Consider the following 21,255-nt stretch of genomic DNA (forward strand, 5'->3'; position numbering starts at 1 on the left):
GCTAGATGTTTGTTTTTTCTGCTTGTTAAGCACACATTCAACCAACATTCTCTACTGTCAGCTTACTGATGAGTAAGAAAAGACTGAAAATAAACTATAGTCGTCCCGTCTTACCCTTTCCCTCTATGCACATTTTAAGCATTAGTGGTTGGCTAAAACAGGGAAGTAAGCTGGGTAAGAAGGGACATGATAGGGTTTCTTGGTCATTTAGCTTCTTAGAACATCATTGCCTTTTTTCTGTATTCATAGCAAGCTCTGGCTCTTTTTTTTTTTTTAGACGGAGTCTCGCTCTGTCGCCAGGCTGGAATGCAGTGGTGTGATCTCATGTCACTGCAACCTCTGCCTCCCGGGTTCAAGCAATTCCCCTGCCTTAGCCTCTTGAGTAGCTGGGATTACAGGCTCCCACCACCATGCCCAGCTAATCTTTATGTTTTTAGTAGAGACGAGGTTTCACTGTGTTGGCCAGTCTGGTCTCGAGCTCCTGACCTCAAGAGATCTGCCAGCTTCAGCCTCCCAAAGTGCTGGGATTACAAGCATGAGCCACTGCGCCTGGCCCTAGCTAGTTCTGGTTCTAACAGAAAGGGTGGCCTCTATGAATTGTCAATACCCCCACTTACTCAGTCATAAACATAATATAATTAGCCTTGTATTTGCTTTGAGTCCCTCTGAACTCCCACATGTCATGGGTCCACTGGAATTTCATATTCATGGGATATCACAATTACTATATGTAAAAGTGGCAGCAAGGAACAGCAGACACACATATTGCACGTGTGTCCTTTGTAAACAAATGCTTTCTTGTCTCATTGAAATTTATTTCTGAAGTTGACATGGTTTGGATGTGTGACCCCTCCAAATCTCCTGTCGAAATGTGATCCCCAACGTTGGAGGTGGGGCCTAGTGGCAGGTGTGTGAGTCATGGGGGCAGATTCTTCATGAATGGCTTGGGGCCCTCCTTGCAGTAATGAGCGAGTTCTCATTCTTGAGTTCACATGAGATCTAGTTGTTTAAAAATGCATGTCACGGCTGGGCGCCATGGCTCACGCCTGTAATCTTAGCTCTTTGGGAGGCCGAGGCGAGTGGATCACCTGAGGTCAGGAGTTCCAGACCAGCCTGCCCAACATAATGAAATCCTGTCTCTACTAAAAATATAAAAAATTAGCCAGGGGTGGTAGCAGGCGCCTGTAATCCCAGCTACTTCAGAGTATGAGGCAGGAGAATTGCTTGAACCCTGGAGGCGAAGATTGCAGTGAGCCGAGATCATCGCACCACTGCACTCCAGCCTGGGGAACAAGAGTGAAACTCTGTCTCAAAAAAAAAAAAAAAAAAAAATGCATGCCACCTCTCCCCTCTATTGCTCCCTCTCTCACTGTATGACACACTGGCTCCCCCTTCACCTTCTGCCATGATTGTAAACTTCCTGAGGCCTCATCAGAAGCTGAGCAGATGCTGATACCTTGCTTTACAGCCTGCAGAACTATGAGGCAAGTAAAACTCTTCTTTATAAATTATCCAGTCTCGGGTATTCCTTTATAGTAGTACAAAGTAAACTAACACAAAAGCACAAGTTCAAAGATATAAAGTTATTACGAATTTCAAGATGGCAATAATAGAGTATTAAATTTCATGCAGGGCCTTTCTGAGCATGGTGCCTTAGGCGACTGCACAAGTTACATGCTCATGAAGCAGACTTTGCATCCTGTCCAAGTCAAGTCTTTAAATTTTTGCAGCCCTGACTGATGTCTAATCTAACCTTATGAAAGAGCAAACCAGAAACACCTCAAGTGAGCCTCTCCCAAATATGTGACCCATAGGAACTGTAAGAAATAATAAATATTTATTATGTAAAACAGATAACTGATATATGAGTCTCAGTAAAGTGCAGACTCATAGATTATAATTCAGAGTCAGGTTGTGCCCCAAGAATATACATTTTAGCAATAATCCCAACCATCAGGAAAATGCAAACCAAACCACAGTGAGGTACCACTTCAGACCCACTAGGCTGGCTATATTGAAAAAGATAATAACAAGCGTTGGTAAGGATGTGGAGGAATTAGAATCCTCACACACTGCTGGTGGGGATACCCAATGGTACAGCCACATTAGAAACAGTCTGGATATTCCTCAAAATGTTAAACATAGAGTTACCATATGATCCAGGAATTCTATTCCTAAGTATATACTCAAGAGATTTGAAAATATGTCTCCACAAAAATCTCGCACACAAATGTTCATAGCAGCATTATGCATGATAGCCCCCAAGTTGAAAACAATCCAAATGTCTGTCAACTGATAAGTGAATAATACATGTGGTACATCCATACAATGGAATATTATTCAGTAATAAGAAGAAATGCAGTATTGATACATGCTACAACATAGATAAACCATGAGAACATTCTGCTAAGTGAAAGAACCCAGTCACAAAACACCAAATATATTATGATTGTGTTTATGTTAAATGTCCCCAATAAGTAAATTCATAGAAAAGAAAGTAGATCAGTAGTTGCCTAGAGCTAAGGGGGTTGGGGGGATATAGAGAGTGACCCCTAATGGGTAGGGGGAGTTCTTTTGAGGATGGTGAAAATATTCCAAAATTGATTGTATTGATGGTTGCCTAACTGTGGAAATACTAACAACCATTGAATTGTACACTTTAAATGAGTGAAATATATGGTATGTAAATTATGTCTCAATAAGGCTATTATAAAAAATCCTCATATTCTTCTAATGTCAACAGTCTAATTGCCACACTTAACAAATGCCACTCTAGACTTTTAAAGTTGATGTTCATTTAAAATAAAAAGCATTACTGTAGTACTTCTAATAATGTTCTTATTAGGTTCACCACTTACACCTTTCTACAGAGAAAATATAACACGAGACAGTGAGGTAAAATTTGGAGTAGAACAGATCTTTAACTTCAATCCAAAATGACTTTTAACTCATCCAACTTTCTTGGCAAAGAACAAAAATAATGACAATAGCAGTAAGGATTGAAATGAACCCTCAAGAAGAGAACAAGTGTGTCAGAGAGAGAAAGAACATTAGTAGTTCCTTTTCAGAGGCTGTAAAGAGGAGGCTTAATTTCTCCATGAACTGGCTTTCTTGCTCATTCTTAAGACGCTCTGGTGAGGCCTGGACACCATGAGTGTCATTCATTTTGCTTTCTCTTTGAGATTAGTGAGAGTCTCTTCTTTAGCTGGGACAGAATGACAAGAAACAGGATGCATCTTATAATTTCAGTGAAAGCAGTTTTTATTCTGACTTAGTTTTTGTTGATGCCTAGCATTCCATCTCTTGTCTGTAGAGCTTGCAGACACAGTAATTATTTAATTGCTTGAGCTCTATTTGTCATATGTATGGTTTAAGCTCTATTGAAGCTGAAGCTGAACTTGTAGAGAGAAAAGCAAGAGGCTTTTTGCAATGAAGAGCTTTCCTCTTGAGGTCGGCATAATCCTTCCTTTCTTGTACAAAATGGGGAATGTCAAAAAGTCATCCCATTTCCACCTTCTATTCTTTAACCATAAAATCTGAACTCTTAAAAAAACTAGTCTTTAAAAAATGTTTTGCCTCTATACAATGTATAGAAACACTTGCCTCCCTCTCTGTCTCTGTCTGTCTGTCTTTCTAGATATAGCTATAGATACAGATGTACAGGAATATCTCATTTTATTGTGCTTCACTTTATTGCACTTCACATCACATGTTTTTAACAACTTTGAGTTTTAGGGCAACCCTGCTCCAAGCAACTCTATGAGCATCATTTTTCTAACAGTATATGCTCACTTCATTTCTCTATGCCCCATTCTGATAATACTCACAATATTTCTAACTTCATTATTATTATTACATCTGTTATGGTGATCTGTAATTAGTGACCTTTGATGTTACTACTGTAATTGTTTTGGGGCTCCATGAACCACACCCACATAAGACAGTGAACTTAATTAACAAATGTGTGTGTCCTGACTGCTCCACTGACTGGCTGTTGCCCCATCTCTCTCCTCTTCCTGGGCCTCTCTATTCCCCTGAGAGACAACTATAGGTCAGTTGAATTACGTCTGTTATGAACCCTACAATAGCCAACAAGTCAGCAAGTGAAAGAAAGGGTCACATGTCTCTCACTTTAAATCAAAGGCTAGAAGTAATTAAGCTTAGTGAGGAAGACATGTCTAAAGTCAAAACAGGTTAAAAGTTAGGCCTTTTGCACCAAACACTTAGCCAAGTTGTGAATGCAAAAAAAAAAAAAAAAAGTTCTTGAAGGAAATTAAAAACGCTACTCCAGTGAACAAATGATAAGAAAGCAAAACAGCCTTACTGCTGATAGGGAGAACATTTTAGTGGTCTGCATAGAAGATCAAACCAGCCACAGCATTCCCCTAAGCCAAAACCTAATCCACAGCAATTCACCAACTCTCTTCAATTCTATTATAAGAAGGTTGATAGAGGTGAGGACGCTGCAGAAGAAAAGTTGGAAGCTAGAAAAAGTTGGTTTATAAACTTTACAGAAAGAAGCTGTCTCCTTAACATAAACATGCAAGGTAAAGCAGGAAGTGCTAATGTATTAATAGAAATTACAGAAAATTCTCCAGAAGATATGGCTAAGTTCACTGATGAATGTGGCTGCACTAAACAACAGATTTTCAATGTATATGAAACAGCCTTTTATTGGAAGAAGATGCCATCTGGGCCTTTCATAGGTAAAAAAAGAGAAGTCAGTGTGTGGCCTCAAATCTTCAAAGGACAGGCTGACTCTCTTGTTAGCGGCTAATGCAGCTGATGACTTTAAGTTGAAGGCAATGCTCATTTACCATTCCCCAAATTCTAGGATCCTTAAGAATTATGCTAAAGATACTCTGCCTGTGCTCTATAAATGGAACAACAAAGCCTGGATGGCAGCACATCTGTTTATAGCATGGTTTACTGAATATTTTAAGCCCACTGTTGAGATGTACTGCCCCCCAAAAAAGACTTGTCTCAAAATATTGCTCACTGTCAATGATCTGGTCACTCAAGAACCCTGATGGAGATTTAGAAGGAGATTAATATTGTTTTCACACCTGCTAACACATCAATCTGCAGTCCATGGGTCAAGGAGTAATTCCTCCTTCCAAGTCTTATTTTTTTAAGGAACGTATCTTGTGAGGCTATAGCTGCCATAGACTGTGATCCCTCCAGTGCATCTGGGCAATGTAAATTTAAAACCTTTTTGAAAGGATTCACTATTCTAGATGCCATTAAGATCATTTGTGATTCATAGGAGGAGATGAAAACAGCAACATTAATAGGAGTTTGGAGGAAGCTGATTCCAACCCTCGTGAATGACTTTGGGGATTCAAGATTTTAGTGGAGAAAGTAACTAAAATTATGCTAGAAATAACAAAAGAACTAGAACTACAAGTGGAGCCTGAAAATGCGCCTGAATTGCTGCAATCTCCTGAGAAAACTCAAACACATTGAGTTGCTTTTTATGGATGAACAAAGAAAGCGGTTTCTTGAGATAGAAACTATTCCTGGTAGAGATGCTGTGAACACTGCTGAAATTACAACAAAGGATTTAGAATATTACATAAACTTAGTTGATAAAACAGTGACAGGGTTTGAGGAGTTTGATTCCAATTTTGATAGAGAATTAAAATTGGGTAAAATGCTGTCAAACAACATTACATGCTATAGAAAAATCTTTCATGAAAGGACAAATCAACTGATGCAGCAAATTTCATTGTTGTCTTATTTTAAAAAATTTCCACAGCCTCTCTAATCTTTGGCGACCACCACCCTGATCAGTCAACGACCATCAGCATAGAGGCAAGACCCTCTACAGCAAAAAGATTATGACTCACTGGAGGCTTAGATAACTGTTAGCACTTTTTAGCAATATTTTGAAATTAATGTGTGTACATGGTTTTTAAAGACATAACACTATTGCACACTTAATAGACTACAGCATGGTGTAAACATAACTTTTTTATGCACCAGGAAACCAAAGAAACTTGTGTGACTCACTGTATTGTGAGATTTTCACATTATTTCAGTGGTCTGGAACTGAACCCACTCTATCTAGGAAGTATGTCTGTATATATTTTTCTCATAAAACTCATAACTTAAGAATGGAATAATTTGTTGGGACTTCAGAAATTCCTTTTTAAATATCCAAGGTGATATTTAAAAAGTGATATCATTTGAAAAACTGTGAAGTGGAGTTATAAATAGGGAGAAAAGCAGATTCCCGTGACTGTACTTGTTAAACAAAGTTTTATGTTATCAACTTTCTGAGTTACTTAATATATGCTATTTTATTCATTATCAAAAATTCATTTGAGAAAAAAGAGCTAGTTTTCAGCCCTGAGCACCCCCAGGGAGAGTCTGTGTTATGTATGTTGGCACTAAGCCCAGACATAGCACAGTACCTGGACTATGGCTGATGTTTAGTAAATATTGGAGCTTACAGAATTACCTAGAAAGCTTCTCTATTTCACTTTTAGCATCTCCTTCTCTGCTTTCATCCATCCAAAATCTTTATTCTCCAAGTCACTTCAAGTATTGCCTTGTGTGGCCTCGTCTGCGGCATAACCCCTTCGATGGCAAGATGTTTTATAATGGGGGTTTACGGCATTTCACTGAGGGTTGTATGCTGTGAAATGCATGGTAGCAAGATCATTTTTTAGGAATGGCTGGAATTTACAAATTTTTCAAACTGTCTCTCCAAAGAGCTCTATTAGGTCAGTTTTATTCAGTGCTAGTGTCATTATTTTGGGAAAAACTCTTGGGTCCTTCCTGGTTCTGCTCCTAGAAGCTGACTTTAGAGCTCCCCGGAGAGCATAGTGGGTGAGGGAAGGGAGTAAATAATGGAGCTACCAACAGTAGAGCCCCAACAATCAGCACAAAAATCCCGGTAAGTATCCTGTTATTCAGTTCTGCTGATTTAGCCATGGGCAATGCAGAGGGCTGTGGGATGCCCTAAAGCCCAAGGTTATGGAACCTTAATCAATCTATTAAATTTAGATGCCCATAAGCCTGAAGGACAGGCTTTCTTCTTAAAAATCTTTTATTTCCCATGAGGAGAATTCTATAAATAGGTTTTTTCTAGTTGGAAAATATGCCGAAGGTAGTGGAGAGCAGGTTACAGTGAGAGACCAAGATAGGATTTGTCAGCTGCCACCTTTACTCTCTGCATCAGTTCATAAATGTGACCTTCATGAGCCCTCAACAAATGAGAAAACCCTGGAGAGTGGTAAGTTTCTTAGGGGATGCCTACATCTCTAGCAATGGAACAAAAGCACCATCATTTTCTTCACTGGAGAAACAAGTGGATTGCCTTAAATTTTTGAAAGTTATTTTACTTTTGTTTATTCAGGAAAACACACTACACTTTTGACACTTACTTCTAGAGAAATTCTATTTAAATGAACAGGAGGAAATCAGAGAGTTTAATAGAAAAAGATCAGCTTTGGTTTTAAAAGTGAATTGAAGCAAGCAAAAACAGCAAAGAAGCATGCTGTCATCATGAGGAGTTAGACTGCTAGAAGTAAAAAATAGTCTTGTGTTTGCACAGATCTCCATAATGTGCTTTGTACTGACTGTATGAGGCCGGCTTCAACGTGTTCTCATTTTTCTTCTCACTCATAAACCCGTGATTTCTAGTCCTTCACATAAAGACTAGAAGAATGTATCTGAGCCTGACTCAGGGAGCAATTCTTTGGAAGCAGAACTGGCATGTTTAAGACACAAAATGTGACTTTAGAGACCAAACTGCCCTGCCTCCCTGAAATTCAGTCTCCTCATCCATGAAATAAAGGGTCCGACAGAGTCTTTAGGTTCCCTTTCAATTCTAAACCTAATGATGACAGCACTGTACCTATTAGCCTAACTTCCCCAGTTCACTTTTTAAGTGTCTTCTTTTTTATTTATTCATTGGAGCATATTGTAAAGAACATGGGCTTTGAGGTCAATAAACCTGGGTTTGAATCCCCATTTGGCTCTTTCCTAGCTCTGTGACCATTGACAAGTTACTTAACCTTTCTGAGATTCGAATTGCCTCCCCTGAAAAATGGTGATATGGTATCAGTGATGTGGTGAGGACTGGGTGAAATAAGCTATATACTTGCTACTGTGACTGTATCACTGTCCATTTTAAAATAAATAGTAGGATTATTACCATTCACCAAATATTGGTTGGGTGCTCCAAGCTGGCCCCACGGGTTGTAAAGATAAACATGTCCAGTCCCTTTCTAAAGAAGCTCACATTCTTTTGGGGAGATAAATATATTAATAATGTACACACTGTAGTGTATTTAATACTACAGTGACAGCATGTTCCTTACTGATTTTGCCATTTTCCCTTTTCCATATAAATTATGTGTTATCCTTAATTTTTTATCACTGGTCCTAGGTGGGTTTTTTCACCTGTTTCTTTTCCACTTAGTACTACATGTGCCAAGGTATTTATTATTTTTTTTTCCTAGTTGGGACTACCTAAATTCTCATTTCTTTACTTTCATTATTCAGATCTCTTATTTGTAAATTTTAGAGCCTCGCTAACTCAGTTACTGATTTCTGGGAGAGTCATCTGCCCAGACAATTCCAGTTGTTCTGAATAGCATCTGAACCTTTCCGTGTGCTATCGCTAAGCAGTGGCTTTCTTGGCCCCTCAATTGCATCAGGTTTCCATGACAACATGAGTTTCCACTGATAGTTTTAACTTCTGTAGCTCTGAATTCCCAGTTGTTTTTCTCCCCACTTTCTCCATTACTATACTTCAATCCCATATTTTACTGAGCGGTACTCTGTAATTTTCTCTGTATGGCTTTAAATCTAAGTGTTTTAAATATGCAGGTGAAGTTTTTTTAAAACACGAAATGAATTTTATCTAGTATGGGTCATTTAGATTCTTGAGAACTGTAGTTACAAGGACGGGAGAGCAGTGATTGAAATTATCTACCGTCAAGCTATGGCAAACCCACCTGGTCACATTCACATCCAAGGATAATTAATGGGTGTGCCACATGTTCATTAAAATTATGACTCATCTTATCACTTACCACGTAACCAGGAACAAACCTCTATTTTCACTACTTTATGACTTTTCTATGAAAGGATTCTTGTGGAATGAAAAGCCCAGAGCGTTTCTCAGCTCAAAAACATTTTTTTCTTACTCTTTTTCTAACCTGTATTATCGGTTTTTAATTCTTATTCTTGGAAGTTAGAAATCATATTAATGGTTTTCCCAGTGGGTCCTATGTGAATTCTGAGGTATTTTTGCCTTTGGGGGGTTTTTCACACGTACTTTGTAAAACTTGGACCTGAAGATGTAGTGCAAACTCCAGAATCAAAAGATCAATTACATCACTTTGGAGGATGAGTGGTGGAAACCAACAACTAAAAGAAAAAAAGAAAGCAGTGGGCCTTGGGACATGCACATTGTCAAAAAAAAAAAAAAAAATGCAAGGGACTCAACTGAATCCTTTCGAACGACACAAAAAAAGACAAGTGAAAAGCTGGAGTAGAGGAGGCTGAAGAACTAAACCAAGACAGAAAAAAAAAGGAGAGTCAGCAGGAGGTTCTCTTAGGCACAACATCTGCTTTCTATTGCTTTCATTTCAATTAAGGAATCATGTTCTCTAGCTTTAGGGTATCAGCCACATAAGACCCTTCTCTCTCATCTGTCCCCATTCCAGGTATCTACCATATTTCTCCATCTCTCTTCCTCTATAGCCATCATGCCTATTGAGCTTCTCACCCCCTTACTGCTATATTCCTCCCATTGCCCCTTAGCTTTCCGTAATGATTCAGCCATTCTCTGATCTTCCTCTGTAGCATCATTAAATCAGATAGCACTTATAGCACTTAATACAGTGCCTGGCACAGAGTAAGGTGTCAAAAAGTTTGGCTACCATTTTTCATCCCTCTAGCCTGACTTCAAAAACATTTATTTTATCATATTTCCCACATAATTATAACTCCTCATGAGTTCCTATATCCAAATATAAATTCCTTGGCTGGATATCTGAGGCTCACTTTTAATTGGCCTTGACGTAAATTTTCAAGATCACCTCTCAGCATTGTTGTCTCTGACCCCATCAGGCTGACAAATGGCTTTTGTTTAGGTCTCATGCATCCCTGCTCTTGCATCTTTAGCTAGCACTTATATAACACTGGCTAACATTTATGCTTCATCTTTTATTTCTCATACCAATACTATACAATTTATACTATGATTTTCATTTTACAGATTAAGAAACTAAAGCTTAGGGAGGTTGAGCAATTTATTTAAAATGACAACTAGGATGTGGCTTAGCCAGAACTTGACCCGGATTTATCCAAGTCCAAAACTCTTAATGGTCACCAGGACTTCATTCTTTTCTCTAAGCACCGCCAACTGAAAAATCCTCCCTACTCGCAGTCTCACCTTTTCTCATAAGTGTCTCTTGACTAGTCACGGAGACCTCAGTCTTTCTCTAACTGTTAATCATTTGAAGCCACAATCTTCTACTGTCTTGGCATTTTTTTCATGTAGGATGGTTTGTTGTCCCTATTGTCATCCCCTCAATCATTTATTTCACTTGTCTATGACAAAGGTTGGTGTGTCTTTATTTTAATTATCAGAGTATCTAGTTTAGCACTTTGGGTGTAGAAGTTTACAAGAGGTAAAATGAATGAATGATTAGTATTGGAAGCATTGAGCTTTCAGCTGTATCTTTATTTTTCCTTTGAACACTTGGAAAAGATGTTTCTGCCAAACTCAGTGACTAAATATGAGGAGATAAATGTTAAGGGGCTGAACCAAATCTTCTTAAATCTTAACCTTGGGAATTCTGGCAAGAAGCATCTGCCCTGGCTAAATGTGCTGCACATGACCAGATTCTCCGAATTATAGAGCAGTATGTGACAAAAGAAACTAGAGAAAAGGTCTATGGGGTCTGGCTTCATGTTCCCAGGACTGTTAACAACGAATTCCTGTTGGAAGTAAAAAGGACACATCCGGCAGGCAAAAGCATCAACAGTTTTGCAGATCTCAGTTGAGAACTGAGCAGAGGCTCCAGGAATAACTGTGGACTATGAGTTAAAAAGCAAACCGCTCAAGCATGGGCTTTGTTTCCTACCTGCATGAATTGAACCTCTCTAAAGTCTTACCTCTGTGTAAATGTCACTGTATCTAAGATATGCTAAAAAAATATAGCCTGTAAGATAAGAGATTGTATATGGTGTTGGAAACCGCTGCATTGTCAGCACCAGAAAGCAAATTCAAACTTGTGGCATGAAATTAATGCATTTGTTACTCTTCATTTGTATTAAAGAGAATTCAGTGATGTGCAAAATTGAAGAGCTAACTTTCACACCTGCCACCCAAGCAGGGCTTTCTAGTTTTTGGTTGGTTGAATTTGGTCCCCCAGTATTCCAGAGCAGACTGGGAATGACTGATTGCAAGCTGCTGTTAACAAGGCTCAGTGCTGTTATTGTCCTCAAGGGACAGAAGGGATTCTCTCTGGACTTCCAACTACCAGGCCAGGAGTGACCGTTAAAGAAAGAAGAGATGAGGCCAAGAGGAAGCATTAAATCATGTTGGGTCACGCCCCTTTAAGAGTGCAGGTACTGACTTGAGATGATTAACTGCACTGGCTATCAGTTTAAGTGGATTCAACCAGACAGGAAAAGAGAATTTGAATGGGACCACTTAAATGGTCAAGAATTCAAGAGCTGCTATATGAATTTTAAACAGAACTTGAATGCTTCGGATCCACAGAGTATTGCTTTGCTTTCTATTGATGCCGCCTCGGTCCTGTGGAAGACAAAGTGGTAGCTTTAGTTAAACTGCACGTGTTCTAGTCCCTGAAAAGTTGAGTTTTATCTTTGTATCACAAACTGCTGTGAATGAGAGTCAGAAAATCCATCTTGCTTTTGGAGTTACAAATCGAGAAAAAGGCTTGATTGCACACCTCATCAGGGAAGATATTTATTATACCTACTGCCCCTAATCCTCGTGTAATGCTTCCTGTTCTCTGCTTTTTTATTTTTTTCCTTTTGTAAGCTAACATCAAATTCTTCATGTTATCAGAATGTTTCTTTGTGTATTCTATTTCTAAGGGATCCATAAGTAGTATAGGAAGGAAAATCAGAATATTAATGCTACTTGTTTTATTTTTATTCACTCATAGTATTCCTTTGGGCTGAGCCTTTGCATTTTGTTCTATTTTTCCCCCTCAAATTCTGAGCTAAATCTCTTAATCTCTTTTGTGCATAAACAGATCTCCAGTGGGAGATTTAACTGCCAACTTGAGAAGGACTAAAACATTTAAAGTTTCAGTACAGCCTCCCAGCTATGAGTAGTCCTAGTGGGTGTATCAAATACTGACCATTTTTGTAGCTTGTATATTGTTTTTTAGGACACTGATTTTAGCTGGTAAAACTGAAAACATAATCATGTTAATTCATTGGCTTTAAACTATATTATGAAGGTTCCGTTGTGACCTATTTATGATTGCAGAAGGCTGCGATAAACTACATTTGAGCTCTTAAAATTGTCATGCTCTGTTCTCACTCATAGGTGGGAATTGAACAATGAGAACACTTGGACACAGGGCAGGGAACACCACACACCGGGGCCTGTTGGGTGGTGTGGGGCTAGGAGAGGGATAGCATTAGGAGAAATACCTAATGTAAATGATGAGTTGATGGGTGCAGCACACCAACGTGGCACATGTATACCTATGTAACAAACCTGCACGTTGTGCACATGTACCCTAGAACTTACAGTATAATAATAAAAAAAGATATTAACATTTTAAAACAAAAAAAATTGTCAAGCTCATGGCCTTTTCATTACTGTTGTCATATTTTTATGAGTATTCTCTAAAACTAGTCCTTTCATTATTTATTCTTTATCAAACACAGGAGGAAGTGAAAATATTTTCATCAACATCCATTTTTTATTCAACCGACTTTTCTAGGGGCCATTTATTTTCTTCTATGCTTTTGGTTGCTCTTCACTTTAACTTTAAACACTGCTGAACTGCAATGAAGGGTTTTCCAGGCTGAGAATCCATAACTCAGAGCCAGTTGTACACATCTCCTAGTCAGGAGACAACTCTGGGAGAGATGAATGGTTTGGCAGAAGGACAATTACCACTGAACAAAGGAAAAGAGGAACTAAAGAGTTGCTATAATGGTGGCATTAGATATTTTTAACAAGCCAAGCTGTCGTAGAGATATAGATCTTCACTGGTATTTCTTGTTGATGATTTATGATATGGCTACATTGAGTGTCCTGTGGCCTCATATGCAGGAGACATTATTTTGATTTTTTTCTTTCATTTTTTGAGCTTCATTTTATTCCACAGAGCACAATCAAAGAAAGCCAGAGAGGTTCCTGATTAATATACCACATTCCATCTAAGCAAGTTCCTTTGGTTGAAGAAGAAGAAGGAAGGGGGACTGTTAAGGTTGGTATGGTAGAACAATAATAAACAACACCAGCACTAAATCATTCTCATCGTTACTGAAATACTATCTTTTACTCCTCAATATAATTTCTCCTTTTCTATGTTCTTCTTCCCAACTGTTGAAATCAGCGTAAAACTCGACATTAAAATAATTTTTGATTTATCTCTTCAATTGTGCCAGATATTTTCAAATAGATCGTAATTTCATTAACATCTCAGCAGCCCTAGGAAATACTTAGAATCATTAAATCCATTACAGAAACTTACACATCACATATTTGGTAACTGACAAAATCAGAATTCAAGCCAGAGCAGTCAGGATTAAAACTCAAAAGTCATATACTTCCCATTACATGATGCTAAAATCTTTCTGAATTTCTCTATGTAATATACATTATTACTAAAAAGAAGAATTTCAGTATACCAATAACTCATCCGGGGTACACTTCCTTTAAAAACTCCAAGCTAAACTAGATGATATTTTTGCACTCTGGAGCTTAGGCTCATTCTTTTTTTAAAAATTGAAGGATTATAGTTAAGCACCAGGATAAGAAAGGGCATTTTAGGACAAAAAGGAAGAGACTGTTTATGTTAACTGATGTAGAAACATTTCATGTTCAATTAGAAGCCCCTATTTAAGCCAAAGGAAAAAAATAGTTATTGTTTTGATGGCCTACTGTGATATTAGAAAAGAAATCATTAAATCACATGACTCACAAAGAAAATGGCAACCCTTCACCAGATGGATGGTAGTAGCATATAATCAGGATCCTGAGATCAGGTTTCCCCCCACTTTGGAATAAATTATGGGTCTGACGTTTGTTTTTAGTTTCTTTCTTTTTAAACTTCAAAGATTGTAGTCAGTGGTTTAACATCTAGAGCTTATGTGTTTCATTTTCATTGAGTAAAAGAGAACATTCTAATTTATTTATTGACTCAGTACTAACCACTCCTGTTAGTGTTATATTTGATACTTTAGCTGGATTTTCTAATGTTTCAGTTTACATTTTCCTAGAAACAGAGTGGAAGCAAGCATTTGAGAGTAAGTAGTTTATTTGGGAGGTGATCCTAGAAAATACCAGTAGGGAAGTGGAAAAGTGAGGCAGGGAGGAAATAAAGCCTATACTACATGTGTTTAGGAAGCCAGTTTCTACAGTAAGCAACTGTAGTGGATATTAGTTCTTACACTTTCCAATGAGATTAGAAATTAAGATTAGGCATTTATAAACGTTTGTAGCAAGTTGATAGTGACATGATATAAAAATAGATTTGTATTGTATTTTGCAAAAACTTTGGTTGGAAACAAAAAAAAAAAACCTGGTACCTCAAAACTGGTGAATTTTTGCTTTTCTGGCCTGAGTTTTAGTGAGATATCCAAAAAAGAAAAAAGACATTTCCAAGGCCAATGTCCAGGAGCTTTTCCCCTATGTTCTCTTCTAAGACTTTTTTAGTTTTTGGTCATATGTTTAGATATTTTATCCATTTTCAGCAATTTTTGTGTATGGTGTCAGATAACGAATGGTTCCGTTCCATTCATTTGCAAGTGAAAATCCAGTATTCCCAGCTTTATTTATTTATTTATTTATTTATTTATTTATTTATTTAGAGACAAGAGCTCACTCTCTCACCCATGCTGGAGTGCAGTGGTGTGATCATAGCTCACTGCAACCACAAACTCCTGGGCTCAAGAGATTCTCCTGTCTTAGCCTCCCAAGTTGCTGAGACTACAGGAACACACCACCATGCCCAGCTAAACTTTTTTAAATTTTTGTAGAGATGGGCTCTCACTTAATTGCCCAGCCTGGTCTCAAACTACTGGCCTCAAGCAATCTTCCTGCTTAAACCTCCCTAAGTGCTGAGATTACAGGCCTGAGCCACTGCATCCGTCCCCTAACACCATTTATTGAAGAGAATATTCTTTCTCAATTGTGTCTTCTTAGTGCCCTTGTCAAAAATGAGTTGACTATATATGTTTAAATTTACTTCTGGGCTCTCTCTTCTGTCCCATTGGTCTATGTGTCTGTTTCTATGCCAGTAACATACTGTTTTGATTACCATAACTTTGTAATATAATTTAAAATCAAGAAATGTGATGCCTCACACGTTTTATTTCTCAAAATTATTTTGGCTATTCTGGGTCTTTTATGGCTCCATAGCATTAAAACAAATTTTTTCTATTCCTGTGAAGAATGCCATTGGGATTTGATAGGGATTGTGTTGAATCTGAATATTGCTTTGGGCAGTATGGACATTTTAACAATATTGACTCTTCCAATCTATGAGCACAAGTTATTTTTCCGTTTATTTATGTGTGTCTTTTTCAATTCATTTTACCAGTGTTCTATAGTTTTCATTGTATATTTCTTTCACCTTTTTTATTAAACTTATTCCTAGGTATTTTTTGATGCAATTATAAATGGTACTATTTCTTGACTTCTCTTTTGGTTAGGTCATTATGTGCATATAAAAATGTTACTCGTTTTTATGTTGATTTTGTATCTTACAACTTTACTGAATTTATTTTTTAGTTCTAACAGTTTTTCATGGGATCTTTGGGGTTTTTAATATATATAAGATTATGTCATCTGCAGTAGAGGTAATTTTACTTTTTTCTTTCTTATTTGAATACCTTTTATTTATTTTTCTTGTCTGATTGTTCTTGCTAGTACTTCCAATACTATGTTGAATAAAAGTGAGAGTGAACATCCTTGTCTTGGACCAGACTTAGTGAAAAGGCTTTCATTTTTTCCCCATTGATTATAATGTGAGCTGTAGGTTTTTCATAAATGGCCTTTATCGTGTTGAGAAACTTTTCTTCTATATCTAAACTGTTAAGAGTTTTAATCAAAAAAGAACATTAGACTTTGCTGAATGCTTTTTCCACATCAATTGAGATGATCATGTGTCTTTTATCATTCATTCTTTTAATGTGATGTAGTATATTGATTAATTTGCCAATGTTAAACTGGCCTTGCATGCCAGAGATAAATACTACTTGGTCATGATGTAAAATCTTTTTGATGTGTTGTTGGGTTTGGTTTACTAATATTTCATTGAGGATATTTGCACCAATATTCATCAGAGAAATTGGCCTGTAGTTTTCTTATGACACCTTTGTCTGGCTTAGGTATCAAGGTGATGTTAGCCTTCTAAAATGTGTTTCAAAGTATCCTCTCTAGCTCTATTTTTTAGAAAAGTTGGTAGGATTCAGCTGTGAAGCCATCGGGTGCTGGACTTTTCTTTGTTGTGTTTTCACTTGTTCAATCTCTGTTTGCTGTTGGCCAGACTTGGAATTTAAAACAACTGTAATTAATATGCTAAGGGCTCCAATGGATAAAGTAGATAGCATGCAAGAAGGGATAGGCAATGTGAGCAGAGAGATAGATATTTTAAGAAAAAATTGGAAAGAAATGCTATGGTTCAAAAGCATTGTAACAGAAGTGAAGAATGCCTTTGATGGGCTTATTTAGTAGACTGGACATGGTTGAGGACAGAATCTCTGAGCTTGCAGTTACCTTGATAGAAACTTCCAAAACTGAAAAGCAGAGATCCTCTCTCTTTTACTTAAAACACAGAACGGCATATCCATGGAGTGTGGGACAACTATAAAAGGTGTGACATATGTGTAATGAAAATACCAGAAGGAGAAAGAAGAGAGACAAGAATAGAAGTATTTGAAACAATAATGACTGACACTTCTTCCAAATTAATGCCAGACATCAAACCACAGATCCAGGAAGATCATAGAACTGCAAAGAAGATAAATGCAAAACAAAACAACAAACACAAAAAATCCCACACCTAGTTATATCATATTCAAACTACAGAAAATCAAAGATAAAGAAAAAATCCTGATAGAAACCAGAGGGGGGAAACCCCGCTTTATCTATAAAGGAGCAAAGATGAAAATTACATCCCACTTCTCTTCAGAAATCATGCAAGCAAGAAGACAGTGGGGTGAAATATATTTAAAGTGTTGAGAGAAAAAAAGCAACATCTTAGAATTCTGTATTTCATAAGATTATCTTTCAAAGTGAAGAAATAAGACTTTCTTAGACAAACAAGAATTGAGGAAATTTTTTGCTAGTAAATCTGCCTTACAAGAAATGTTAAAAAGAAGTTCTGTAGAGAGAAATAAAAGTATATATGTCAGAAGCTTGAATAGTCATGAAGACAGGAAGAGCATCAAAGAAGGAACATGTGAAGATAAAGTAACTTTTTTATTCTTAATTGAGTTAACTGATAACAGTTTATTTAAAATAATAAGAGCAACAATGTATTTGATTACATGTTCTTACTTATATACGCTTATGATTATATTTGTTTATGTGTAAGTGAAATGAATGACAGCAATGATACCAGGGGTGAGGGGGGTAATGAGGATGATTTCATTACTGTAGGTAAGTACATTGCCCTTAAAGTAGTGTAGTGTTATTTGAAAATATATTTGAATTAGTAGTAAATTTATATTGCAAACTCAAGGGCAGACATTAAAAAGGTGAGAAAACAGAAGTGTAACTGATATGTTAAAAAAAGGAGAGAAGGTCAAGCATGGTGGCTCATGCCTGTAGTCCCAGCACTTTCAGAGGCCTAGGTGGGTGGATTGCTTGAGCCCAGAAGTTCGAGACCAGCTTGGGCAACCCTGGCAAAACCCTGTCTCAACAAAAAAAATTTTAAAATTAGCTGAGCATGATGGTGCACACTTGTAGTTCCAGTTACTCAGGAGGCTGAGGTGAGAATATTGTTTGAACCAGAAGTTCAAGGCTACGGTGAGCCAGATCATACCACTGCACTCCATCCTGGGTGACAGAGCTAGATCCCGTCTCAAAAATTAAAAAAAAAAAAAAAATAGAGAAAAAATAATCATATAAAATGCTTACTGAAAACCACAAAAGGCAGAAAGAGTAGAAGACAAAAATAGGAACAAAAAACAAGGATAGCAAATAGCAAACAGTAACAAATATAGTAGATATTAATCCAACTATATCAATAATCACTGGTCTAGATGCACCAATCAAAAGAGAATGCCAGAGTGGATCAAAAAACAAGAGCCAAATGTATGTTGCCCACGAGACACATAGAATAAAAGTAAAAGGTTTAATCCTTTTGGGGTTCATAAGCGTGATGACTGGGTTTTTTACACTCATGTGTGAGATGCACTTCTCTCAAACCTTTTTGCAATGTTGGCATACTATCATACCTGCTTGATGTGGAAAAAAAAGTAAAGGATTTGAGAAAGATATACCATGCTAACACTAATAAAAAGAAAGGGACAGTAGCCATATTAATTTGAGGCACAGCCAATTTTATAGCAAGTAAAATTATCAGGAATAAATGGGGTATTGCATAGTAATATAGGGGGTTAATTCTGTAAGATAATGTAACAATCCTTAATGAATATACATCCAACAACAGAACATGAAAATACATGGGTCAAAAACTGATAGATTTCAAAGAGAAATAGATTAATTCACTATTACGTTTAGAGACTTCAACATGACTCTGTTAAAAATGAATAGATCAAGCAGGTAAAGTACTACTAAGGTCGTAGCTGAATTCAACAACTAGATGTTAATCAACTGGATATAACTTACATCTATAGACTTCTTCATCCCACAACAGCCAGTTACACATTTTCCTCAAGTTTACATGAAACATTTACCAAGATAGACCAAATTTTTAGCCATAAAACACACTTTAACAAATTTAAAATAATAGAAATTATACAGTGTCTGCTCTCAGACCACAAGAGAAATAAACTAGAAATAAATTTCTTTTTTTTTCCAGAAAGACAGCTGGAAAATCCCCCCAAATACTTGGAGATTAAATAATACATGTATAAATAATACATGAGTCAAAGAAGAAATTTTAAGATACATTTTTTAAATTTTTAAGCTGAATGAAAATGAAAACAAAACTTATTAAACATTTCTGAGATGCAGTGAAAATAGTGCTTAGAGGGAAAGTTATAGCATCAAACATATATACTAGAAAAGAAGAACGATCTAACATCAGTACTCTATGCTTTTACCTTAGGAAACTATAAAGAAAAGAGCAAATTAAATTCAAAGTAAGCATAAAAAAGAAATGCTAAAACTTAGAACAGAAATTAATAAAATTATAAATAGAAAATTAATAGAGAAAGCCAACAGGACCAAAACCTGGTTTATTGAAAATATCAATAAAATTAATAAGCCTCTATCCAGGCTAACTAAGAAAAAAAGAGAGAGGATACAGATTAAGAGAAAGAAAAGAGAGACTATCACTATGGATTCCATGACATTGAAAGGAAAATAAAAGAATATTATGAACAACTGTATGCCCACAAATTTGATAACCTATTAGATGAAATGCAACAATTCCTTGATAGACAAAATCTGCCAAAACTCACACGAGAAGAAATAGATGATCTGAATAGACATATATCTATTAAAGAAATTAAATCAATAATTAATAATCTTTCAAAACAGAGACCACTGGGTCTAGATGGGTTCACTGGTAAATTCTACCAAACCTTTAAAGGAGAAATTATACCAATCTACAATCTCCTTCAGAAGATAGAAGAAGAAGGAATACTTTCTAACCCATTCTATGAGGCCAACATTGCCCTAATAACAACAAAAAAGAAAAAGACATCAAAATAAAACTACACACCAATATCTCTCATGAAAATAAATGCAAAGATTCTCAACAAAATATTATCAAGTAGAATCCAAAGATGTATTTTAAAAATTATAAACCACTACCAAGTGGGATTTATTCCAGGTATGCAAGCCTGGTAAAACATTTGAAAATCAGTTAATGTAAGCCATTGTATCAATAGGCTAAAGAAGAAAAAAATATGTGATTATATCAATAGATGCAGAAAAAGCATTTATCAAAATCTAACATCTATTACTGATGATAAAAATTTTCAGCAAACTAGGAATAACGGGGAACTTCCATAACTTGATTAAAAACACTTAGAAAACATACAGCTAACATTATACTTAATTATAAGAAACTTCAAGCTTTTTCAGTAAGACCAGCAACAAGGCAAGGATGTCTCCTCTCACACTCCTTTTCAATATCGTACTAGAAGTTCTAGCTGATACAATAAGAAAAAAAAGGAAATAAAATGTATGCAGATGGGGAAGGAAGAAATAAAACTGTCTCTGTTTACAGAAGACATGATTATTTATTTGGAAAATTAAAAATTAATTCAAAACTCTCTTGGAACTGATAAGTGATTATAGCAAGTTTGCAGGATATAAAGTTAATATACAAAAGTCAATCACTTTTCTACATACCAGTAATGAATAAGTGAAATTTGAAATTAAAAGCACAATAATATTTACATTAGCACCCCCGAAGTTAAATACTTAGATATAAATCTATGACAGTATGTACAAAATCTACATGAGAAACTAAAAAATTTGATGAAAAAAGTCCAAGAAGAACTAATTAAATGGAGAGATATTTCATATTCATGAATAGGAAGGCCGATATCGTCCAGATGTCAATACTTGTCAACTCGATGTATAGGTTCAATGCAATCTTAATGAATATCCCAGCACATTAATTTGTACATGTAAACAAACTGTAAAGTTTACATGGAAAGGAAAAAAATCCAGAATAGCCAACACAGCATTGAAGGAGAAGAGCAGAGTTGGATAACTAGTACTACCTGCCTTCAAGACTTATTATTATATAAAGTTACAATAATCAAGAGAGTGTGGTATTGGCAAAAGAAAAGGTCAATGGAACTGAATAGAGAGCCCAGAAATAGACCCATGTAAATGCATTCAACTTATCTTTGACAAAAAAGCAA

General features: G+C 36.4%; 1 pseudogene; it reads left to right on the plus strand.

Moving 5' to 3' along the window:
* Positions 1 to 18,545: 18,545 nt before the first annotated feature.
* On the plus strand, positions 18,546 to 18,655 carry LOC112204494 (small nucleolar RNA U13; annotated as a pseudogene).
* Positions 18,656 to 21,255: the final 2,600 nt, after the last annotated feature.

Source organism: Pan troglodytes, chromosome 11, assembly GCF_028858775.2.
Source record: "Pan troglodytes isolate AG18354 chromosome 11, NHGRI_mPanTro3-v2.0_pri, whole genome shotgun sequence".
NCBI classification, from domain to species: Eukaryota; Metazoa; Chordata; class Mammalia; order Primates; family Hominidae; genus Pan; species Pan troglodytes.